Raw genomic sequence first — 20,752 nt, forward strand, 5'->3', positions numbered from 1 at the left:
TTCTTCAGGTAAGGTCAGGTCTTTAGGGGCTGTGGTATGTGTGGGGGGAGTCTGGTGTGTTTAGTCTTGCCCTGCAGCGGTGCCCCTAGAGGCTCCGGGGGTGCATGTGGTGGACCTGGCGTGTTCCCCGGTGGTGGTCCTCAGCGACGGCAGGGCAGCTTTCCTCACCACCTCAAATTTGATCCTGATGTGAGTTATTCACTTACTATGCAGGACTTTTTTGTTGATGTTGTTTTATGTTTTGACCTAAAGCTGCCTCCCTAGCTGTAAGAAGTAATTATACCTTCTAAAACAGCCTGTCCTTGAAGTATACATGTTGTTTTGTATAGATTTTTCATTGTAATCTCTATTTTTTTGTGTGCCCTTGGCCTGTACCAAGACTCATGAAGGTTTAGCAATGAAGATCAAAGGGAAGGATGATGTGCACTGAGTCACTAACATTTTTGGAATGAAGGTTTGCGGGAGACTAGTGAGCATGTGGGTAGTCTTGAGCCACTCAGCGGTGACTGAAAAATCCCAGCTTGTGGCGGTGGGCAGGACATGAACCCACACCCTCCTGGATATGGTGCCAGCATGCTGACCACTCAGCCACCTCCACCTCACAGTTCCCAGGGCGTGGTGTGGCTGGACCCCGGTGAGTGAGGCAACAGGCGGCCTGGAGGTGTCCCACATTATGGTGCCCTCAGACAGAGACTACGGAGGGAGAGTCACCAGGGCCAGTGGGTGAGTGTCCCTTACCTAATCCATCACTATTTGTCTCACACCCCATTGCTGAGAGTGTTTGTTCAATGTGAGACTAATAATGTACCCAAAGATATATTAAACACTTCTTTCCTGTGTATACACAAGGCTGTTTTGGCAGCTCTTTGAGGCTCCTATATCTTTGTTTGAGGTTCTGAGGGCCAAGGCTCAAGAGGAAATTAGGTTGTAAAAGTGTGTTCATCCCTTTGCTGTGTGTTTATCTAAGCTTCTGTGGGCCAAAGCTAAATAGAAAGGAGGTGTTGAGTGTTTCCATTCCTTTGCTGTGTGTTTGTTTAAGCTTCTGTGGGCCAAAGCTAAATAGAAAGGAGGTGTTGAGTGTTTCCATTCCTTTGCTGTGTGTTTGTTTAAGCTTCTGTGGGCCAAAGCTAAATAGAAAGGAGGTGTTGAGTGTTTCCATTCCTTTGCTGTGTGTTTATCTAAGCTTCTGTGGGCCAAAGCTAAATAGAAAGGAGGTGTTGAGTGTTTCCATTCCTTTGCTGTGTGTTTATCTAAGCTTCTGTGGGCCAAAGCTAAATAGAAAGGAGGTGTTGAGTGTTTCCATTCCTTTGCTGTGTGTTTATCTAAGCTTCTGTGGGCCAAAGCTAAATAGAAAGGAGGTGTTGAGTGTTTCCATTCCTTTGCTGTGTGTTTATCTAAGCTTCTGTGGGCCAAAGCTAAATAGAAAGGAGGTGTTGAGTGTTTCCATTCCTTTGCTGTGTGTTTATCTAAGCTTCTGTGGGCCAAAGCTAAATAGAAAGGAGGTGTTGAGTGTTTCCATTCCTTTGCTGTCTGTATCTAAGCTTCTGTGGGCCAAGGCATGAAAGGTGGTAAAAGTGCTTCTATGCATTTGCTGTTTTTATTCAAGCTTCTGTCGGTCAAGACTCAAGAAAAGAAGGGAGTAATAGTGCTTCTATTACTTTGCTTTGTCTTTATTTATCTATTTATTTACATATTCTCATCCCTTTGTTTTCATGAAGTGGGCTCCTGATGGCACTGTGCTGGGCATGAGCTGGACAGGAGGAGGATTGCTGCTGTGGAGTGCATTTGGCTCCCTGCTGACTGTGTCTCTGCGCTGGGACCACTCCGAGGACCGTCCACTGTCTCTTGCCATTACTATAACCAATATGGTAAGTAGCAGGGGGGTGGAGCGCAGTCACTGGAGTCGCCTACTTTTGGCCAGAGTCAAAGTCGCTAAAATTATCTCCGACACCTTTATGACAAAACAGCTGCTTCTTCCTCTTAATGAAAATTGGTTAGGTTAAGTTAGGTTAGGTTAGGCTAGCTGGTTCTTCCTCATAATGAAGATTGGTTAGGTTAGGTTAGGCTAGCTGGTTCTTCCTCATAATGAAGATTGGTTAGGTTAGGTTAGGTTAGCTGGTTCTTCCTCATAATGAAGATTGGTTAGGTTAGGTTAGGCTAGCTGGTTCTTCCTCATAATGAAGATTGGTTAGGTTAGGTTAGCTGGTTCTTCCTCATAATGAAGATTGGTTAGTCATTCTTAAAGTCATACAAAGGCCATGGAAGCCTTCAGAAATGTTTGCAAACTTTGCTTATTCAAAAAACTTACTCCAGGCATGTCAAACTACGTATTTAATTGAGGCAAACTACTTGTGTGTCTTACGGTCATATTCTTTATACATTTCAGCGCCCAATCACATGTATTTGACAAGGCTTTCGTAGGAGTTTGGGGCATTTCCAGGGGTAGTTTTATGACCCTGGTGGTAGTTTGACCCTTTTTCTGTACCATGAACCTAAGAAACATATTTGACTAGGCTTTCATAGGAGTTTTGGACATTCCCATATCCAAAACTGATAGCTTGAGTAAAAGTCATGTGCATCGGGGCACACTATACTAAGGTTAACATCACTTTGTTGTTTTCTGCCTGTCTGTTTCTCTCCCCAGTTCCACAGCGCCCAGATGACTCCCATCGTGCTGGCGTCAAGCTGTGAGGCTGTACTGCACCGTGAGCCACAAGCTCCACCTGAGCCACGCCCTCTGGCTCCACAGTGGGGTTCACGGCACACGCGCGTGGCTCCCTTTGTTCCCAAACTCCTCGGACAAGTCCCACACCTTCATGGCCCGGAGAATCACGCTGCCCTTCACTCCATGCGTCCATACAGCCGCTGGGAAGGTGACGCTTAACTTGACTAATCATTTTCGTGTGTAATCTTTTATACTTCGCACACGGCAGGTTTTGCTGTTGAAGAATTAAGACTTTTCTCAAGGGAATCATGGACAGTATTTCCCTTTAGTGCTAAACAAAAGGATTAATGTGAATGCAGTGTGTACAGTTTGGGTCCCTCCCTAACCCTCCTCACCTCACTGAGTCCCACAATATTCAAGCAGTCAAGTTTGTATTATTATTATTATTATTATTATTATTATTATTATTATTATTATTATTATTATTATTATTATTATTATTATTATTTTTACAGTAGAGGAAGTAAGTCAAGGTCAAAACAATAACTGCGCTAAACTAAACCAATCCCTCTAATCACTGCCCCTATGAAAGAGTGTACAGATGAGTGGCATTTAGCAGCATTCAGTGCTCGATGGCTCCTCCATAAACACTGACAAATCAGCTTCCATTACGCTGGCTATCCTTTGCACCCCTTGCACTGGAGTGACTCTGACTGGCACTGTAATGAGGCACTCCTTCACTGCTGCCTGGCACTAAGGGATGTCTGTGGAACCTTATGTTGATGTAGTGAAGGAGGTAGGTAGCCAGCATCCCACATGGCTGGTTTACGGCATTATTAGTGCAGAAAACATTGTCACGCTACTGCTCCTAGGCCCTGGGGGCATGGCTGGAGCTGTTAGTCAGGGTGGTATTACATAACTGGCCTGCAAGACTGTTCACCAGGATTGGGATAATGACTCGGGAGACATAAATTTTCATGCCTCAGAAATCCTGCTGCCAAAGAGTTTGTATAGGAAGGCAAACCATACACCTCAACGTTCACTCAATGTTAGTGTTGATTTTGTTTCTGCAAGAGTTGTTAGAGGAAGGGTTGCCTTAGGGAGAGTTGGTAGAGGAAGTGTTGGAGTATTGAAGAGGTGGTAGAGGAATTTTTGAAGAGTTAGTATATGAAGAATTGGTATTGGAAGTTTTGATTCTGTTTTTTGCAAGAGTTGTTCCAAGAAGGGTTGCTACAGGAAGAGTTGGTATAGGAAGTATTGAAGTATTGAAGAGTTAGTATAAGAAGAGTTGGTATAGGAAGTATTGAAATATTGAAGAGTTAGTATAAGAAGAGTTGGTATAGGAAGTGTTGAAATATTGAAGAGTTAGTATAAGAAGAGTTGGTATAGGAAGTGTTGAAGAGTTGGTATAGGAACTATTGAAGAGTAAGTATAAGAAAAGTTGGTATAGGAAGTATTGAAATATTGAAGAGTTAGTATAAGAAGAGTTGGTATAGGAAGTATTGAAATATTGAAGAGTTAGTATAAGAAAAGCTGGTATAGGAAGTGTTGAAGAGTTGGTATAGGAACTATTGAAGAGTTAGTATAAGAAGAGTTGGTATAGGAAGTGTTGAAGAGTTGGTATAGGAACTATTGAAGAGTTAGTATAAGAAAAGTTGGTATAGGAAGTGTTGAAGAGTTGGTATAGGAACTATTGAAGAGTTAGTATAAGAAGAGTTGGTATAGGAAGTGTTGAAGAGTTGGTATAGGAACTATTGAAGAGTAAGTATAAGAAAAGTTGGTATAGGAAGTATTGAAGAGTTGGTATAGGAACTATTGAAGAGTTAGTATAAGAAGAGTTGGTATAGGAAGTGTTGAAGAGTTGGTATAGGAACTATTGAAGAGTAAGTATAAGAAAAGTTGGTATAGGAAGTGTTGAAGAGTTGGTATAGGAACTATTGAAGAGTTAGTATAAGAAGAGTTGGTATAGGAACTATTGAAGAGTTAGTATAAGAAGAGTTGGTATAGGAACTATTGAAGAGTTAGTATAAGAAGAGTTGGTATAGGAAGTATTGGAACTATTGAAGAGTTAGTATAAGAAAAGTTGGTATAGGAAGTATTGGAACTATTGAAGAGTTAGTATAAGAAAAGTTGGTATAGGAAGTGTTGAAGAGTTGGTATTGGAACTATTGAAGAGTTAGTATAAGAAAAGTTGGAATAGGAAGTGTTGAAGTGTTGAAGAGTTGGTATTGGAACTATTGAAGAGTTAGTATAAGAAGAGTTGGTATAGGAAGTTTTTATTCTGCTTTTTGCAATAGTTGGTATGGGAAGACAGAGCATACATTTACACTTTTTCTATATGTTAGTTTTGATCATGTTTTTGTGGGCGGCAGTTGTCATGTTTGAGGAGGACATCCATCCTGCTGGCCGCCCAGACTGACGCCTCCTTGCCGGCCTGTGTACTACTGCCTCCCACCACCAGCCCCTCCCTGTGGCTGAATGCACTGTAAGTCATTCTTTATTGTGGTTCAATCTCGTTTTTGTGCAGTAGTGATAGGGTCTTGCCACTAATGAATATCAAAATAACACTTTTCAAAATGACACTAAATTAGAAGAGATTCTAAATTTCTACAATAATGTTTGGATTCTCTCAAATACCGTTTTTTTGGGGTGTGTCACGTTTGTCATGTTCATGTTTTTTTTCTTAATCCGTCCGCTGCAATTGGCACGGATTTCACCTTCATTGTTAGCTTGGTAACATAATTATAGTTCCAGGTCTTTCTCTGCTTCTGTGGCAGATAGTGGAGTGTTTCCCATGTGGTATTGGTGTGCTGGATATCCCCCCCCAAGGTGCAGGACTTTACAGTTTTCTTCATTGAATTGTAGCAGCCACTTGTTGCTCCACTCCTGTAGCTTGGTGAGGTCTTCTGGTAGGAAGTCTGCACCCAAGGGGTTAAGGGAATTTCTCTTGTTTGTCTGATATTCTGTATTTCTGTGATGGTAGTGGTGGTGATAACTGACAAGGGTATCTGGCCCTAGAGGAGGAGGCCTCCCAGACTGCCTGCTGCCCCGGTGCTGGAGTTCATCGGGGAGTTTCCGGTGTACCTCCAGACGGTGGTGGAGTGTGCCTGCAAGGCAGAGCTGGAACTCTGGCACTACCTCTATCAGCAGCCGGCAGCCCCAGGCAGCTCTTCATACGAGCACTGGAGGTTCCCCAGCTGGACACAGCAGCCTCATGCCTCATCATTTTGCAGGAGGGTGAGGAAGGAGAAGCAAGGTGGGCTATTAGTTTTGTCTAATTTCATGGCATTTATCTGACAATAGTTTATGAATGTGGTTTCTAGTCACACCGTTAACACACTTTTTGCCTTGTTTTGGTGGAGGTAATTTTGTCTCCATAAATAAAGTTTGCCTTGCTTCCCCGGGACAGAATCTGGAGAGTGCCTCCGTGAGTCGCTGCCTTACAACGCGTCTCCTCCATGCCACTCCAGAAACCAGGGAGTGGAACCTCAGCAAAGACCTCATCCGCTTCCTGCGCTCTGTAGGTGAGGAAGACTCTTGCCTAAACTAAACACTCCTATGGCATTAATAAGATGGACCTTGCTTGTGACAGCATCTTGTGTTTCCAGAAGCAGCTGTTCTTGTATGAACAAGATCCTGAAGTCCACAGCCAGCGCAGCGTCAACAGCCAAGGTATTAGTCAGCATGTATACTTCTGTTGTCTTGTGGTTATATTCTCCGGCAAGGCGTGGAATAAGTGGAGATGGGATAGAAGTGTTGAAGTAGTAGATTGGGGCTACTATCAAAGGGGCTGTTGAGGAAGTAGTCTCTTAAAATGATCCTACAGGCCACAGCAATGAGGACAGGACAACCTCAGTCTGCTTCCTGGCCTGGGGCAGCAGTGTATAGATGGGCGTCTGTGTTCCTGGATTCTTTCCTGCTCCTGATCTGCCTCCCTTCATGTAAGAAAACCTTCTTTTTCTGCTTCCTGGCCTGGAACAGCAGTGTATAGATGGGCGTCTGTGTTCCTGGGTTCTTTCCTGCTCCTGATCTGCTTCCCTTCATGTAAGAAAACCTACTTTTTCTGCTTCCTGGCCTGGAGCAGCAGTGTATAGATGGGTGTCTGTGTTCCTGGGTTCTTTCCTGCTCCTGATCTGCTTCCCTTCATGTAAGAAAACCTTTTTCTGCTTCCTGGCCTGGAGCAGCAGTGTATAGATGGGCGTCTGTGTTCCTGGGTTCTTTCCTGCTCCTGATCTGCCTCCCTTCATGTAAGAAAACCTTCTCCTGCTGCTTCCTGACCTGGAGCAGCAGTGTATAGATGGGTGTCTGTGTTCTTGGGTTCTTTCCTGCTCCTGATCTGCCTCCCTTCATGTAAGAAAACCTTCTCCTGCTGCTTCCTGGCCTGAAGCAGCAGTGTATAGATGGGCGTCTGTGTTCCTGGGTTCTTTCCTGCTCCTGATCTGCCTCCCTTCATGTAAGAAAACCTTCTTTTTCTGCTTCCTGGCCTGGAGCAGCAGTGTATAGTTGGGCGTCTGTGTTCCTGGGTTCATTCCTGCTCCTGATCTGCCTCCCTTCATGTAAGAAAACCTTCTCCTGCTGCTTCCTGGCCTGGAGCAGCAGTGTATAGATGTACGTCTGTGTTCCTGGGTTCTTTCCTGCTCCTGATCTGCTTCCCTTCATATAAGAAAACCTTCTTTTTCTGATTCCTGGCCTTGAGCAGCAGTGTATAGATGGGCGTCTGTGTTCCTGGGTTCTTTCCTGCTCCTGATCTGCCTCCCTTCATGTAAGAAAACCTTCTTTTTCTGCTTCCTGACCTGGAGCAGCAGTGTATAGATGGGTGTCTGTGTTCCTGGGTTCTTTCCTGCTCCTGATCTGCCTCCCTTCATGTAAGAAAACCTTCTCCTGCTGCTTCCTGGCCTGGAGCAGCAGTGTATAGATGGGCGTCTGTGTTCCTGGGTTCTTTCCTGCTCCTGATCTGCCTCCCTTTATGTAAGAAAACCTTCTCCTGCTGCTTCCTGGCCTGGAGCAGCAGTGTATAGATGGGTGTCTGTGTTCCTGGGTTCTTTCCTGCTCCTGATCTGCTTCCCTTCATGTAAGAAAACCTTCTTTTTCTGCTTCCTGGCCTTGAGCAGCAGTGTATAGATGGGCGTCTGTGTTCCTGGGTTCTTTCCTGCTCCTGATCTGCCTCCCTTCATGTAAGAAAACCTTCTTTTTCTGCTTCCTGGCCTTGAGCAGCAGTGTATAGATGGGCGTCTGTGTTCCTGGGTTCTTTCCTGCTCCTGATCTGCTTCCCTTCATGTAAGAAAACCTTTTTCTGCTTCCTGGCCTGGAGCAGCAGTGTATAGATGGGCGTCTGTGTTCCTGGGTTCTTTCCTGCTCCTGATCTGCCTCCCTTCATGTAAGAAAACCTGTTCCTGCTTCTTCCTGGCCTGGAGCAGCAGTGTATAGATGGGCGTCTGTGTTCCTGGGTTCTTTCCTGCTTCTGATCTGCCTCCCTTCATGTAAGAAAACCTTCTCCTGCTGCTTCCTGGCCTGGAGCAGCAGTGTATAGATGGGTGTCTGTGTTCCTGGGTTCTTTCCTGCTTCTGATCTGCCTCCCTTTATGTAAGAAAACCTTCTCCTGCTGCTTCCTGGCCTGAAGCAGCAGTGTATAGATGGGCGTCTGTGTTCCTGGGTTCTTTCCTGCTCCTGATCTGCCTCCCTTCATGTAAGAAAACCTACTTTTTCTGCTTCCTGGCCTGGAGCAGCAGTGTATAGATGGGTGTCTGTGTTCCTGGGTTCTTTCCTGCTCCTGATCTGCCTCCCTTCATGTAAGAAAACCTTCTTTTTCTGCTTCCTGGCCTGGAGCAGCAGTGTATAGATGGGCGTCTGTGTTCCTGGGTTCTTTCCTGCTCCTGATCTGCCTCCCTTCATGTAAGAAAACCTTCTCCTGCTGCTTGCTGGCATGAAGTAGTTATATGCTAATATGTGGATTATTTAAATAACAATAAATTATTAGCAGTACGTAGGAGAAAAATTTAGTAATAACGAAATAAAATGTGGAAGAGAGAGAGAGAGAGAGAGAGAGAGAGAGAGAGAGAGAGAGAGAGAGAGAGAGAGAGAGAGAGAGAGAGAGAGAGAGAGAGAGAGAGAGAGAGAGAGAGAGAGAGAGAGAGAGAGAGAGAGAGAGAGAGAGAGAGAGAGAGAGAAAAAGAGAGATCCCTTTCCTGCTACACATTTTTGCTTCCTCAGTCTTTTTTTTTTTTTTTTTACATCAAAGGATCCAGCTCAAGTGCAACAAAAAAAAGCCCGCTACTCGCCTCTCCCACAAAAGTAAAAAGTAAAGAGTAGCCAGAAGAGAGGTCAATTTCGGGTGGAGAGGTGTCTTGATACACATCTTGAAAGAGGTCATGTCATAGGCAGGAGGAAATACAGACGAAGGAAGGCTTCTCCAGAGTTTACCAGTGAAAGGGATGAAAGAATGGAGATTCTGGTTAACTCTTGCATGAGGGGTTTGGACAGAATAGGGATGAGCATGAGTAGAAAGTCGTGTGCAGCGGGGCCACTTGAGGGGGGGAAGCATGCAGTTTGCAAGTTCAGAAGAGCAATTAGCGTGAAAATATCGATATAAGATAGAAAGAGGCAACATGTCGGCCGAATTTAAAAGTCAGTAGGAGGAGGAGAGCTGATGAGACAAAGAGCCTTAGACTCCACTCTGTCCAGAAGAGCTGTGTGGGTGGAGCCCCCCCACACGAGATGCATACTCCATACGAGGGTGGACAAGGCCCCTGTATATGGATAGCAACTGCGCGGGGGAGAACTGGCGGAGACAATACAGAGCGCCCAACCTCGAGGAAGTTGATTTAGCGAGAGAGGAGATGTGAAGTTTCCAGTTGAAATTTTGAGTTAAGGATAGACCGAAGATGTTTAGCGTTGAAGGTGACAGCTGAGTGTTGTTGAAGAATAGTGGATAGGTGTTTGGAAGTTTGTGTTGTGTGGACAGGTGGAGAAACTGGGTTTTTGAGGCATTGAAGGACACAAGGTTCCTTTTACCCCAATCGGAAATGATAGCAAGGTCTGAGGCTAAGCGTTCTGCAGCCTCCAGTCTGGAGTCTTGTAATTCATGTTGAGAGGGTCTTCTGTTGATAGAAGTTGAATAATGCAGAGTGGAGTCATCAGCGTATGAGTGGATAAGATAGTTGTTATGGAAAGAAGATCATTGATGAATAACAGGAAGAGAGTGGGTGATGGAACAGAGCCCTGTGGAGCACCACTGTTGATAGGTTTAGGGCAAGGACAGTGACCGTCTACCACAGCAGAGATAGAACGGCCGGAAAGGAAACTGGAGATAAAGAAACAGAGAGGGATAGAATCCAAAAGAGTAAACATGACTCCCTTAGATGCAGTGTGTCCTAAACCTGCCTGATCATGTTCCTGGTTGATGTGTTCCTGCCATGAAGTACAAACCATTGCTATCTGAAGCTCCTCCGCTGCTTCCCTGCCTGTGCTTAGGGCGTCCACACCCTTGGTTGACACACTCACCATTTAACCTCCACTCACGAAGCTTTTTTTGTATTGTTTTGTTTTTTATATAATGAAATGCAAAAATTACAGTTTGCGCCCCCTCCATGTAACGCCTCTTGCCACCCCCTGCCCTGATGCCATAGAACACTGTGTTACTGATGGCCTTGCAACACATGACCATATAATTATGTGTGTGTGTGTGTGTGTGTGTGTGTGTGTGTGTGTGTGTGTGTGTGTGTGTGTGTAGTACAGGGGATCCTTGGGTTACAACATCCTCAACCTACAACGTTTGGAGGTTGCAACGTAACCCCCGTACATTATTAAAAATCCTTGTTTCGAGTTACGACACTTGTGTCAAATTACGAACTCCACCTGGGACTATATAATACCAGGCTGCCAGTGAAGGGATATCCAGCACACCAGTACCATGTGGGAAGCACTCCACTATCCACCACAGAAACAGAGAAAGACATGGCACTATATGTTATCAGGCTGCCAATGAAGGGATATCCATCACACCAATACCATGTGGGAAGCACTCCACTATCCACCACAGAAACAGAGAAAGACATGGCACTATATGTTATCAGGCTACCAGTGAAGGGATATCCAGTACACCAATACCATGTGGGAAGCACTCCACTATCCACCACAGAAACAGAGAAAGACATGGCACTATATGTTACCAGGCTACCAGTGGTACTGGGGATGTGTTACGAGTGGGGTCCCACAAGGTTCGGTATTAGGTCCACTTTTGTTTATTATTTATATCAATGACTTAGATACAGGAATTAGTAGTGATGTTAGTAAATTTGCAGATGATACCAAGATCGGTAGAGTAATTGAGTCGGATCAGGACGCTAGTATTCTCCAAGGTGAACTCAACAGATTATATGACTGGGCGGATAAATGGCAGATGGAGTTCAATGTAGGGAAGTGCAGTATTCTGAGTGTGGTAGGAACAACCCTCACATAACTATTGCTTAAATGACACTCATAAGTAGGTCTGGGGTGAGAGGATTTAGGGGTCTTAGTGAGCTCTGATCTCCGTCCAAGGGCACAATGCATTCAAGCTAGAAATCGAGCTAATAGGGTACTGGGATTTATTTCAAGGAGCGTAAGCAACAGAAGCCCCGAAGTCTTCCTCAAACTATATTTAGCATTAGTTAGACCTCATCTTGACTATGCGGCTCAGTTCTGGTCACCTTACTATAGAATGGATATCAAAATGTTAGAATCGGTGCAGAGGAGAATGACTAAGATGATTCAGGGGTTGAGAAACTTGCCATACGAGGAAAGACTCAAACAGTTAAACTTGCATTCTCTAGAAAGGCGAAGGGTGCGTGGAGACATGATCGAGGTTTATAAATGGATGAAGGGCTTTAATAAGGGAGACATTCATAAGGTTTTGTTGGTAAGAGAACCGGGTAGGACACGAAGTAACGGGTTTAAACTGGATAAATTCAGATTCAACAGGGACATAGGCAAAAATTGGTTTACTAACAGGGTGGTGGATGAGTGGAATAGGCTTAGCAGTCATGTGGTGAGTGCCAATACAATTGTCACATTCAAAAATAGACTAGATAAATTCATGGACAGCGATATTAGGTGGGGTTAGATACACGGGAGCTTAGGGTCAAAGGAGCTGCCTCGTACAGGCCTGCCGGCCTCTTGCAGACTCCTGCGTTCTTATGTTCTTATGTTCTTATGTAACTCCTCTGGCTTGGGTTATAAGTCCATCTTTATTTAGTAGCCTAATGTATAAGGCTGCATGGTCTTCATTTTCATGGGTACCAATGTCATTATAATATGCTGAAGACATTTTCCTACAGTATTCTCTAAACCTGTTTTGACCCTCAAGCAAAATGAAACACGTTTACATGGCCTTAGTAGTTTACTGTATTATTTTTTTAATCAATAATAAGTATCTAAATGAAATTAAATGTTATTGAATTATAATCATTGATGACTTATCTTCACAATACCTTGGAATCGCACAGAAGATTTATTGCAGCAATAGTGTGTGTGTGTGTGTGTGTGTGTGTGTGTGTGTGTGTGTGTGTGTGTGTGTGTGTGTGTTAACACAATAAAGAGAGCAGCCCGGCGAGTAATGGAATCAGGATCCCCTCCACCCCCAGATAATTAGTTTACACTAATTTTCTCTCCATATGCTAAAGTTTACTGCAAGCAGGTAACGGAAAGGAAGCAACGTGCCTTTGCATTGATGGAGCTTGGGTAGTGTGTCAGCCACGTGGCCCATGACAAGTATATCAAGGCTCATGACGTTCAGGAGGCAGCGTCCCTCCCTGCAGGCAAGGGTCAGGCGATGAAGGGATATGTAGGTAATAGAAAGACTTCCCCAACTGCTGCCGATAATGTTTTACAGCGAAAAGTATTGTTAAATCCATCCATCACAGCAGCAACACTCAAAGAGAAGCACCCAGACTTGTGTGAAGTCTCTCGGTACCCTCTGAGCGCTGCCGCCTCTCAAGGTCGTCAGCAGCCCGCCGTGACACGCATATATCACAGGCTACGTGGGTTACTGAGTGCCTATGCTGAGACAGTGGCTGATCGTAAGGCTAATAATAATCTCCTGTCACCTTCTAACGGCACATTCCAACGGCTGATGACCAAATTATGGTAAAGTGTAAGGGCGTAATGGTGGGTTGGCGATACCTGTTGATGTAGACACAAACTGTCTCATATTTATTTTCCCACAGCTCGTTGGCTGCCGGCTCCCTGCTGGCTGTTAGGGGAAGGTGTGCAGGTCTGAAACAAGTGTGCTCAGTTTCAGTGAACGACCCGTATGGCTGTGCAACAGAAATACAAAAGAGAGCGTGTGCCAGCGTTTGAAAAGCACGGCGAGAACAGGGCCAATAATGGCATCCAAATCTTAGGTTGTTGGAACTCTCTCTATCAAGGGACTCTAACCTCGCCCACCCTGCCACCCCTTCCCTGGCCATCCCTCCGGGCAAGTCTTTATACAGGGCCCTTCCCATGTGAAGTACCTCATGGTAGGATCCATTGGCCTCCTCCACTTTAGATTGTCTCTTGGTGCCCCTGGAACCAGGGCCATGGAGACCAACACACAATGTGGCCTGAAGCAACATTAAAGTCATTCAAGACAAGAGAGGAGGCAGTGGCTGAGTGGTTAGCGTGCCACTCCCATGTTTGCCACGTTGTGGATGATGTGGGCTAGAATCCGCCGCTACCACCTGGGAATTTTTCAGTCACCGCTGAGTGGCCTGAGACTACCCACATGCTCTCCTGAAGACCACCCATCAACCCGGACTCTACAAGAACTGTACAAGTGAATCAATAATGAGCTCGGGGGGCAGCATGAGCCAACTATAGACGGCGGCACCATAAACACCTGCCTGCACCATAACAGGCTTGGGCCGACCACCAGGCCCAACCAAGAAAGCCTACTGGCACTACAGGCCAGGACGTAGAAGGGGCACTATAAGTGTTTCCCACCTATCAGTAGCAGCACACAGTGTGAATAGACATGAAGCTCCAGGTGCCTCAGACTCACCTGTACTACACACTCAGTCAGTCGCCTCAACAACAAATGCTACAGTTGGCTGGAGGTGCCTAGAGCCACCCCCTAGACACTCACCTTTGGTCAATCTATATGCGCCCTTCAGAGTAGTGCCGGGGCTCTAAAGAGCATGGGATCAGTCACTATGATTCTCAAAGATGACCAGGAAACAGATGTGTGATGAGACTTACAGGAAACACTATTTAACAGATAACTGGAGGAGGGAAGGGAAGGGATGGTGTGATATCTGGCAGAGCTTCATAACCTCTGTATCACTCAGTATAAAGGACTAGCTGAGGAGTGAAGGGTGTAGTATCAGGCTGGGCCTCATGCAGTACACCATGTAATAAACTAATATTAAAGCCTTGATATAATGTACTAATTGACAGGTGAAAGGAAGGGATGGTGTAGTAAATGGCAGGACTGTATACATAAGTTCTCTATTTAACAAACCAATTACCAGAGCACCAAGTCTCCTACCCTGAAGCAAATCACAGTAATGCTGAAGTCTAACACCTCTTCTCTTCTTTCATTCTCAGCAGTAACCAGGAAGCTGATGTGTCATGAGACTTACAGTAAACTGTGTAACAGACTCATTGGGGATGAAGATAAGGGGGGGTGACATACCTGGCAGAGCTTCCTTCATACAGTAACCTGTGTAACAGACTCATTGGGGTGAAGGGAAGGGACGGTGTCATACCTGGCAGAGCTTCCTTCATACAGTAACCTGTGTAACAGACTCATTGGGGTGAAGGGAAGGGACGGTGTCATACCTGGCAGAGCTTCCTTCATACAGTAACCTGTGTAACAGACTCATTGGGGTGAAGGGAAGGGACGGTGTCATACCTGGCAGAGCTTCCTTCATACAGTAACCTGTGTAACAGACTCATTGGGGGTGAAGGGAAGGGGCGGTGTCATACCTGGCAGAGCTTCCTTCATACAGTAACCTGTGTAACAGACTCATTGCTTTTTTATTTCATTCCCTTTCCTTGCCTGCTCTTTTTCTTCCCGCTTTTCCTTTTACTTTCCCAATACTTCCTTTCCTTCTCTTCCTTTCTTTCCTTTCTTTTTCTATTACGGTAAACTACTTTTCTATCACAGACTCATTGCATTTTTAATTCATTCCCTTTCCTTGCCTGCTCCTTTTCTTCCTTCCTTTCCTTTTACTTTCTGTCTATTTCCTTCCCTTCTCTTCCTCTCTTTTCTATTACAGTCTCACATCCTGAAGCCCTAAGTCTGGCAGATGACAGCAATGCTTAACTCTAATGCCTACTCTATTCTCTCAGGCTTTGCTTCATCAACTGAAGGCTGCGGAGGGGAGCGACCTGTGGGTGCGGCGAGCGGCCGTCAGCAACATGTCCTCAATCCTCGGCTCCATCCAGAACAACGACCGAGGTGGACTCTACCCGTACAGGGCCAGCAAGGTACTTCAGAGCTTGTCTCCCGAAATGTCATAATTATATAAGGAAATGCTAAAGAAAGGAATGAAAAAAAAATGAGGTTGCAGTTATGGATACAAATTTAATACATCTCAGCCAGACGTTATATTCGTCCTGATTTACGAATTACAGTTTGGCTTTGGTTAACTCTTGCATCAGAAAGTTGGACAGCATAGGGCTTGAGGAAAAAGTCTTGGGTAGAGAGGCCACATGAAGGGTCTCTAAAAGCATTCAGTTGCTATGCTTTTCTTAACCTGGTAGCAGCGGGGATCATGTTTCTTAATGGTCCCTCCAAGCGAGAAAAATGAGAAAAAATCACCCCTCACTCAAACCATTTCATAATATATACCAAAGGATTTGTGATCAGATTATGTATCATCTGTTTTGGGGGGTTTATATCATGGCACAAATTTGGCCCATCGCTGCTACACGGTAAAGCCACAAATTTGACCCGTCGCTGCTACATGGTAAAGCCACAAATTTAACCCATCGCTGTTACACGGTAAAGCCACAAATTTAACCCATCGCTGCTACATGGTAAAGCCACAAATTTAACCCATCGCTGTTACACGGTAAAGCCACAAATTTGTCCCATCGCTGCTACCGGGTTAAGAGTATACAGCATGAAAATAGCATTGCAAGGTGATGGTAAGTGGAGCAATACTGTGGGAGACTTTGATGAGGGTGATGAGGCCCACTAAGGTATATTTGTACAAAGGTTAGTGCCATGGAAAAGAAGGGAAGGGAAGGAAATGAAACGTAAGGAAAGGGAAGGGAAGGAAAGAAAAGCAAAGGAAAGGGAAGGGAAGGGAAGGGAAGGGAACGGAAGGGAAGGAAAGGAAACGAAAGGAAAGAAAAACAAAGGGAAGGGAAGGGAACGGAAAGGAAAGAAAAAAGGAAAGGAAAGGAAAAAGGAAGGGAACGGAAAGAGCAAGAAAGGAAAGAAAAAAAATAACGTAATAGAAAAATAAAGGAAGAGGAGAGAAGGAAATAGAGGGAAAGGAAAAGGAAGAAAAAGAGTAGGAAAGGAAAGGGAATAAGATAAAAAGAAAACAATAGAAAAAAATAAGAGAAGGGAAGGGACGGGAAACAGAATGAAGAGACCAAGGTTGTAACGCGTCCATCTGAGAATTACCTTAAACCCCTTTGAGACATAGGTTGGTATTCTGGCACGCATCCGCCTCTCACGTCAACTCTTCCCAAAGGCCAAACAGTAGATTGATGGGGTTCTCCTGAGTGATGGTCTCGTGTAAAAGTCCCCCTCCAGCAAGGTTGTGACGAGTCCTTTTGAGGAACAATTTTAACAACCTTTGAGAAGTAGGTCGGTATTCTCAGACTTCCGCTTCTCACGTCAACTCTTTCCAAAGGCCACAAAGGAGATCAATTACATCCTCATGAGTCTTCTTCCATATTCATGATGCAGAAGCCTCGTCAAACTATCACCAAGGTCATAAAACTACCCATGGAACTGCCCACAACTCTTTTGAGAACCTTGTCAAATGGGTGTGTTTGGGCACTTGAATGTCTCCCAGCAGGATCGGCTGACTTGCCCCAGCCGTGAGTTACGTGGGTGCCCCTTGGCCTCCTCCACGCAGGGTTTTCTCGTACAGACAACCCCATGAGCAGGATCAACATCCAGGAGGCGTGCCACGTGCCCATATACCTGGAGTTGGCGTTCACGGACTAAGCTGGCAACAGGCCTCGATTCAGTTTCCTGGAATAGTCGCTGGTTTGATACGAGGTTGTTCCAGCAATACCCTGTGATCCTGCGAAGGCACTTGGCACCAAAGGCATCGACGTGCCTCTCCAAGTCACTGTTCAGTGTCCGTGTGGGCCGGGCCCGTCCGTTGAGTGACTTCCTGGTGAGACCTACCACTGTCATGCACTGTGCTACCAAGGTATGTGAAACATCTGGGGACTTGGACATCCTCACCACATGCATGGACAGACTGAACTGTGTCATCCAGAAAGCCTCCAAACACCTGGACCTTGGTTCTGGCCCAGGAGGCCTTCAGCCCCAGCAGCTACAAGTCCTAAACACTGAGAGCCATCATCAGAACCTCCAGCAATTCTGAGAAAAGTGTATACAGCATCATCAGCAAAAACAAGATCAGTGACCGTGATGTGCGAAGCAAGGTGTCCCAAAGCTTGGTGCACTAGTGTAGACCATGGGCAGTATTACACATGAACAACATGTGTCCTCAAGGCCTCCTGCTTACATCTGTGAATGGACGACACGTCTACATCTGGGGAAACAGACCAAGGTGAAAACAAAAGAGTTGGGAAACTGCCTGTAATGTGCCATTCCCTCAAAGAGAAGAAATATTTTAAAAAAGATCAAATTTAGTTTCCGGTGTCTTTTATTTGCCTCTCAAAAGAAATGAAGTGATAGGGAGAAGGAAATACAATAGGAGGAATCAGTGCTGTTCCAGAGTTTGCCAGTGAAAGGTATGAATGTCGTGGCCTATTGCGCTGGTAGGCTTCTTCCCGGTGGATCCTGATGGTCGGTCCAAGGCTTCTTCCCGGTGGGGCCTGATGGTCGGCCCAGCCCGTTCTGGCACAGGCGAGTGTTTATAGTGGCGCCATCCTGCATTGGCTCATGCTGCCCTCCCAGAGCTTTTTTAATCCTAGACTCTAGAGCCCGGGTTGGTAGGTGGTCTTCTGGACAGCATGTGGGTAGTTTTTAAGGCACTCGGCGGCAGCTGAAAAATCCCAGCTTGGCACTGGGCGGGGATTGAACTCACGTCGTCCTGAACACGGTGCCCACGCTATCCATTCAGCCCACTGGTCAACTCTTGCATAGTTAGTAAGGGATGAAAGAGTGGAAGTAATGTTTAACTCTTTCACTGATATATATGTTCTTTTTTTATAGGACCTTACTGCATAGAATGTTATAGGCTACTATACTTGGCGCCTCCCATGACTCTATCCATTCCTCTCCTCCCAGACGGCTCCCAACGCAATCACCAAGTTCCTGAGCATTGACCTGAGGGACAGCAACACCCTGGTGGGCAGCGTGTGGCCCGGCTGGGTGCAGACTGATATGAGTGGCCGCAACGCTCCCCTCACACCGGCACAGAGCATTGCCAACATCTGCATCTCCTCGGCCATATGAACGATGCACACCACGGACAGTTTTACCAGCAGGACGGCACCAAGCTACCCTGGTGATTGCTGTTTGTCGAGGTGATTCCGTTTTCTCTTGTCTGGTGCACTCTTTTCACTTTTTATTTTTCAACAGTAGAGGAGGCAAGAGCAAGGGTAAAGTAATGCACAAAAAGAAAAACTACCCCGGTGGTTGCTGGGTGTCAAGAGGGTAATATTGTTTTCCTCCTTTCTGGTGCAGTATTTTGTTTGTTCGTTATTTTCTACAGTGGAGGAGACAGGAACAATGTTGAACTAATGCATTGAAAGAAAATCTACCCTGGTGATTGCTGGGTGTCAAGAGGGTAATATTGTTTTCCTCCTTTCTGGTGCAGTATTTTGTTTGTCCGTTATTTTCTACAGTGGAGGAGACAGGAACAAGGCTGAACTAATGCATTGAAAGAAAAACCACCCCGGTGATTGCTGGGTGTCAAGAGGGTAATATTGTTTTCCTCCTTTCTGGTACAGTATTTTGTTTGTTCGTTATTTTCTACAGTGGAGAAGACAGGAACAAGGTTGAACTAATGCATTGAAAGAAAAACTACCCCGGTGATTGCTGGGCGTCAAGGTAATTCTGCTTGGCTCTCTTCTAGTCTAGTGCCTTCCTTTTTTACTACTCCAGGGAATGACCCAAGCTTATGAAACCCTTGTTAAATATGTGAGCTTGGGCACCAAAATGTTTAAAAAGAATGGCCATACAGTAAGTACCCATTACTGTAAGTCCTAACATACCCATTATTAATCCAAAGTAATATTTCAGATGGTTGTGCTGCTAGCTAGAGGCCGCCAAGGACCTGAGAACAGCATGCAGGCTCAACACTGCTGGACAGACCAACACAAGTGGCTCGGGAAGTGCAGCCGTCCAGGCCGGTGTGAGCCTTGCTGTGTTGTGCCAAACTCTGTGTACATAAGACAGAAGTAAGTTGTGCAGTGTAAAAAGCCATTAGGTAGTGTAGTATCTGTACATTTCCGTAAATAAAGACTGATGCAATATTTTCACATCATGCTGCCTGTTGAGAAAAGGAAAGGCTCACAGAATAGCGGGGAAAGTAATGGAATGAACTGAGGCTTGTTTGATATGTAGGAAATAACTGAGTTTAAATCATCATTAGTAACCTGACTGGGCCTTTGTAATGAAAGGGGTTCCACAAGGCTCTGTATTGGGTCCTCTGTTTATTATTTATGTTGGTGACTTGGGTTTGAAAATAACACCAGATTTTTGAAGCAACATGTTAGTATTTATTAAGAGTTTTGTGGCTTGCTTGACTTTTTACTCCATTTTGGGGACAGTTAGAGGTGTTGGATTTTCAGGTTTAAGTGGAGATGAGGAAGGGAGGGTGGAAGAAGGGGACAACTAGTAATAGGGAATAGAGGGGAAGGGTGTGAGATGGGGTGAGGTAGAGTAGAGGAAGAAAGGGAGGAGTACTAGAAGAGAAGAGGAAAGAAGGAAAAGTGTCAGGTAGAGGTTTGTGGGGCGAAGATGGAAGGCATTGGAGGGCAGAGAGGGGAACAGACGCGGGAGAAGGAGAGTGCTGGGGAGGAGTTCGGAGTGAGGAAAGGGAGAAATGGGGGAAGTTGTAGAAAGGGAAGGAAGATAACAGGAACAAAAGCGACGAAAAGAAAGGGCAGAGAGAGAACTTTGAATCAGGAAAGAAAGAAAAGAGAAAGTGAATGAAAGAAAACAGATGGTACAAAACAGGAGCTAAAGAAAGACAGATCAGACCACGCCGGACAACAATAATCACGACTAGGGAAGACTGGTGAAATAGAAGCTTGAGCCTAACACTAACACTAATGAAAGGGGACAGAGGAAGGCGACAACGTTAACCAAGGCGAGGAGGAGCCTAGCGTGATGAGACAGAAACGAGGTGGCGGCAGAGCGATGGGCGGGGGACTGAAACGCACTAAGAGAAGAACCAGCGAGATGAAACAAGGAAGGGGCTGGCTGGTAAAGGGTCTGAATCTACACGAATATGTCTGAACAGTGAGGGAGATGTAGATAAGTGGAAGAGGAGAGAAAGGAGAAGGGGAAGAGGCAGAACACAAGGAGAGAAAAAGAGCATGGAATGAGGGAAAAATTGAGGAATGAGAGGAAGGTGAAAGGGAAAGAAAGGAAACAACCCCTAGAAAAGCAAACAAGGAGATTAGGGAAAAGAAAGGGAGAGAAAGGAAAGGGGAACAGGGGATGGGAAGGCAGAACACTAAGAACAGAGGCTAGGCAAAGGATAGGAAGGGAGAGGGACAATCGGGCAGGAAGATTAAGGAAGAGGGAGGAAAAGTGGAAGGAGAGGGGACAGAGGACAGACGAAGAACAGGGATGAGGTGAAGACAAGGTAGTATAAACAACAAGGCAATGGTGGCAAGGTTGAACAGTGTGGGAGATGAGGAAAATAGGCCAAGAATGGAAAACAAGGGAGATTAAGGAAGACAGGGAAAGAGAGAGGGAAAGGGAGAAGAGGAAGGGACGGGGAACAGGGATGA

General features: G+C 45.5%; 1 pseudogene; it reads left to right on the plus strand.

Moving 5' to 3' along the window:
• Positions 1-573: 573 nt before the first annotated feature.
• Positions 574-19,264, plus strand: LOC126994009 (uncharacterized; annotated as a pseudogene).
• Positions 19,265-20,752: the final 1,488 nt, after the last annotated feature.

The sequence above is a fragment of the Eriocheir sinensis genome, unplaced genomic scaffold (genome assembly GCF_024679095.1).
Source record: "Eriocheir sinensis breed Jianghai 21 unplaced genomic scaffold, ASM2467909v1 Scaffold703, whole genome shotgun sequence".
Lineage (NCBI taxonomy): Eukaryota > Metazoa > Arthropoda > Malacostraca > Decapoda > Varunidae > Eriocheir > Eriocheir sinensis.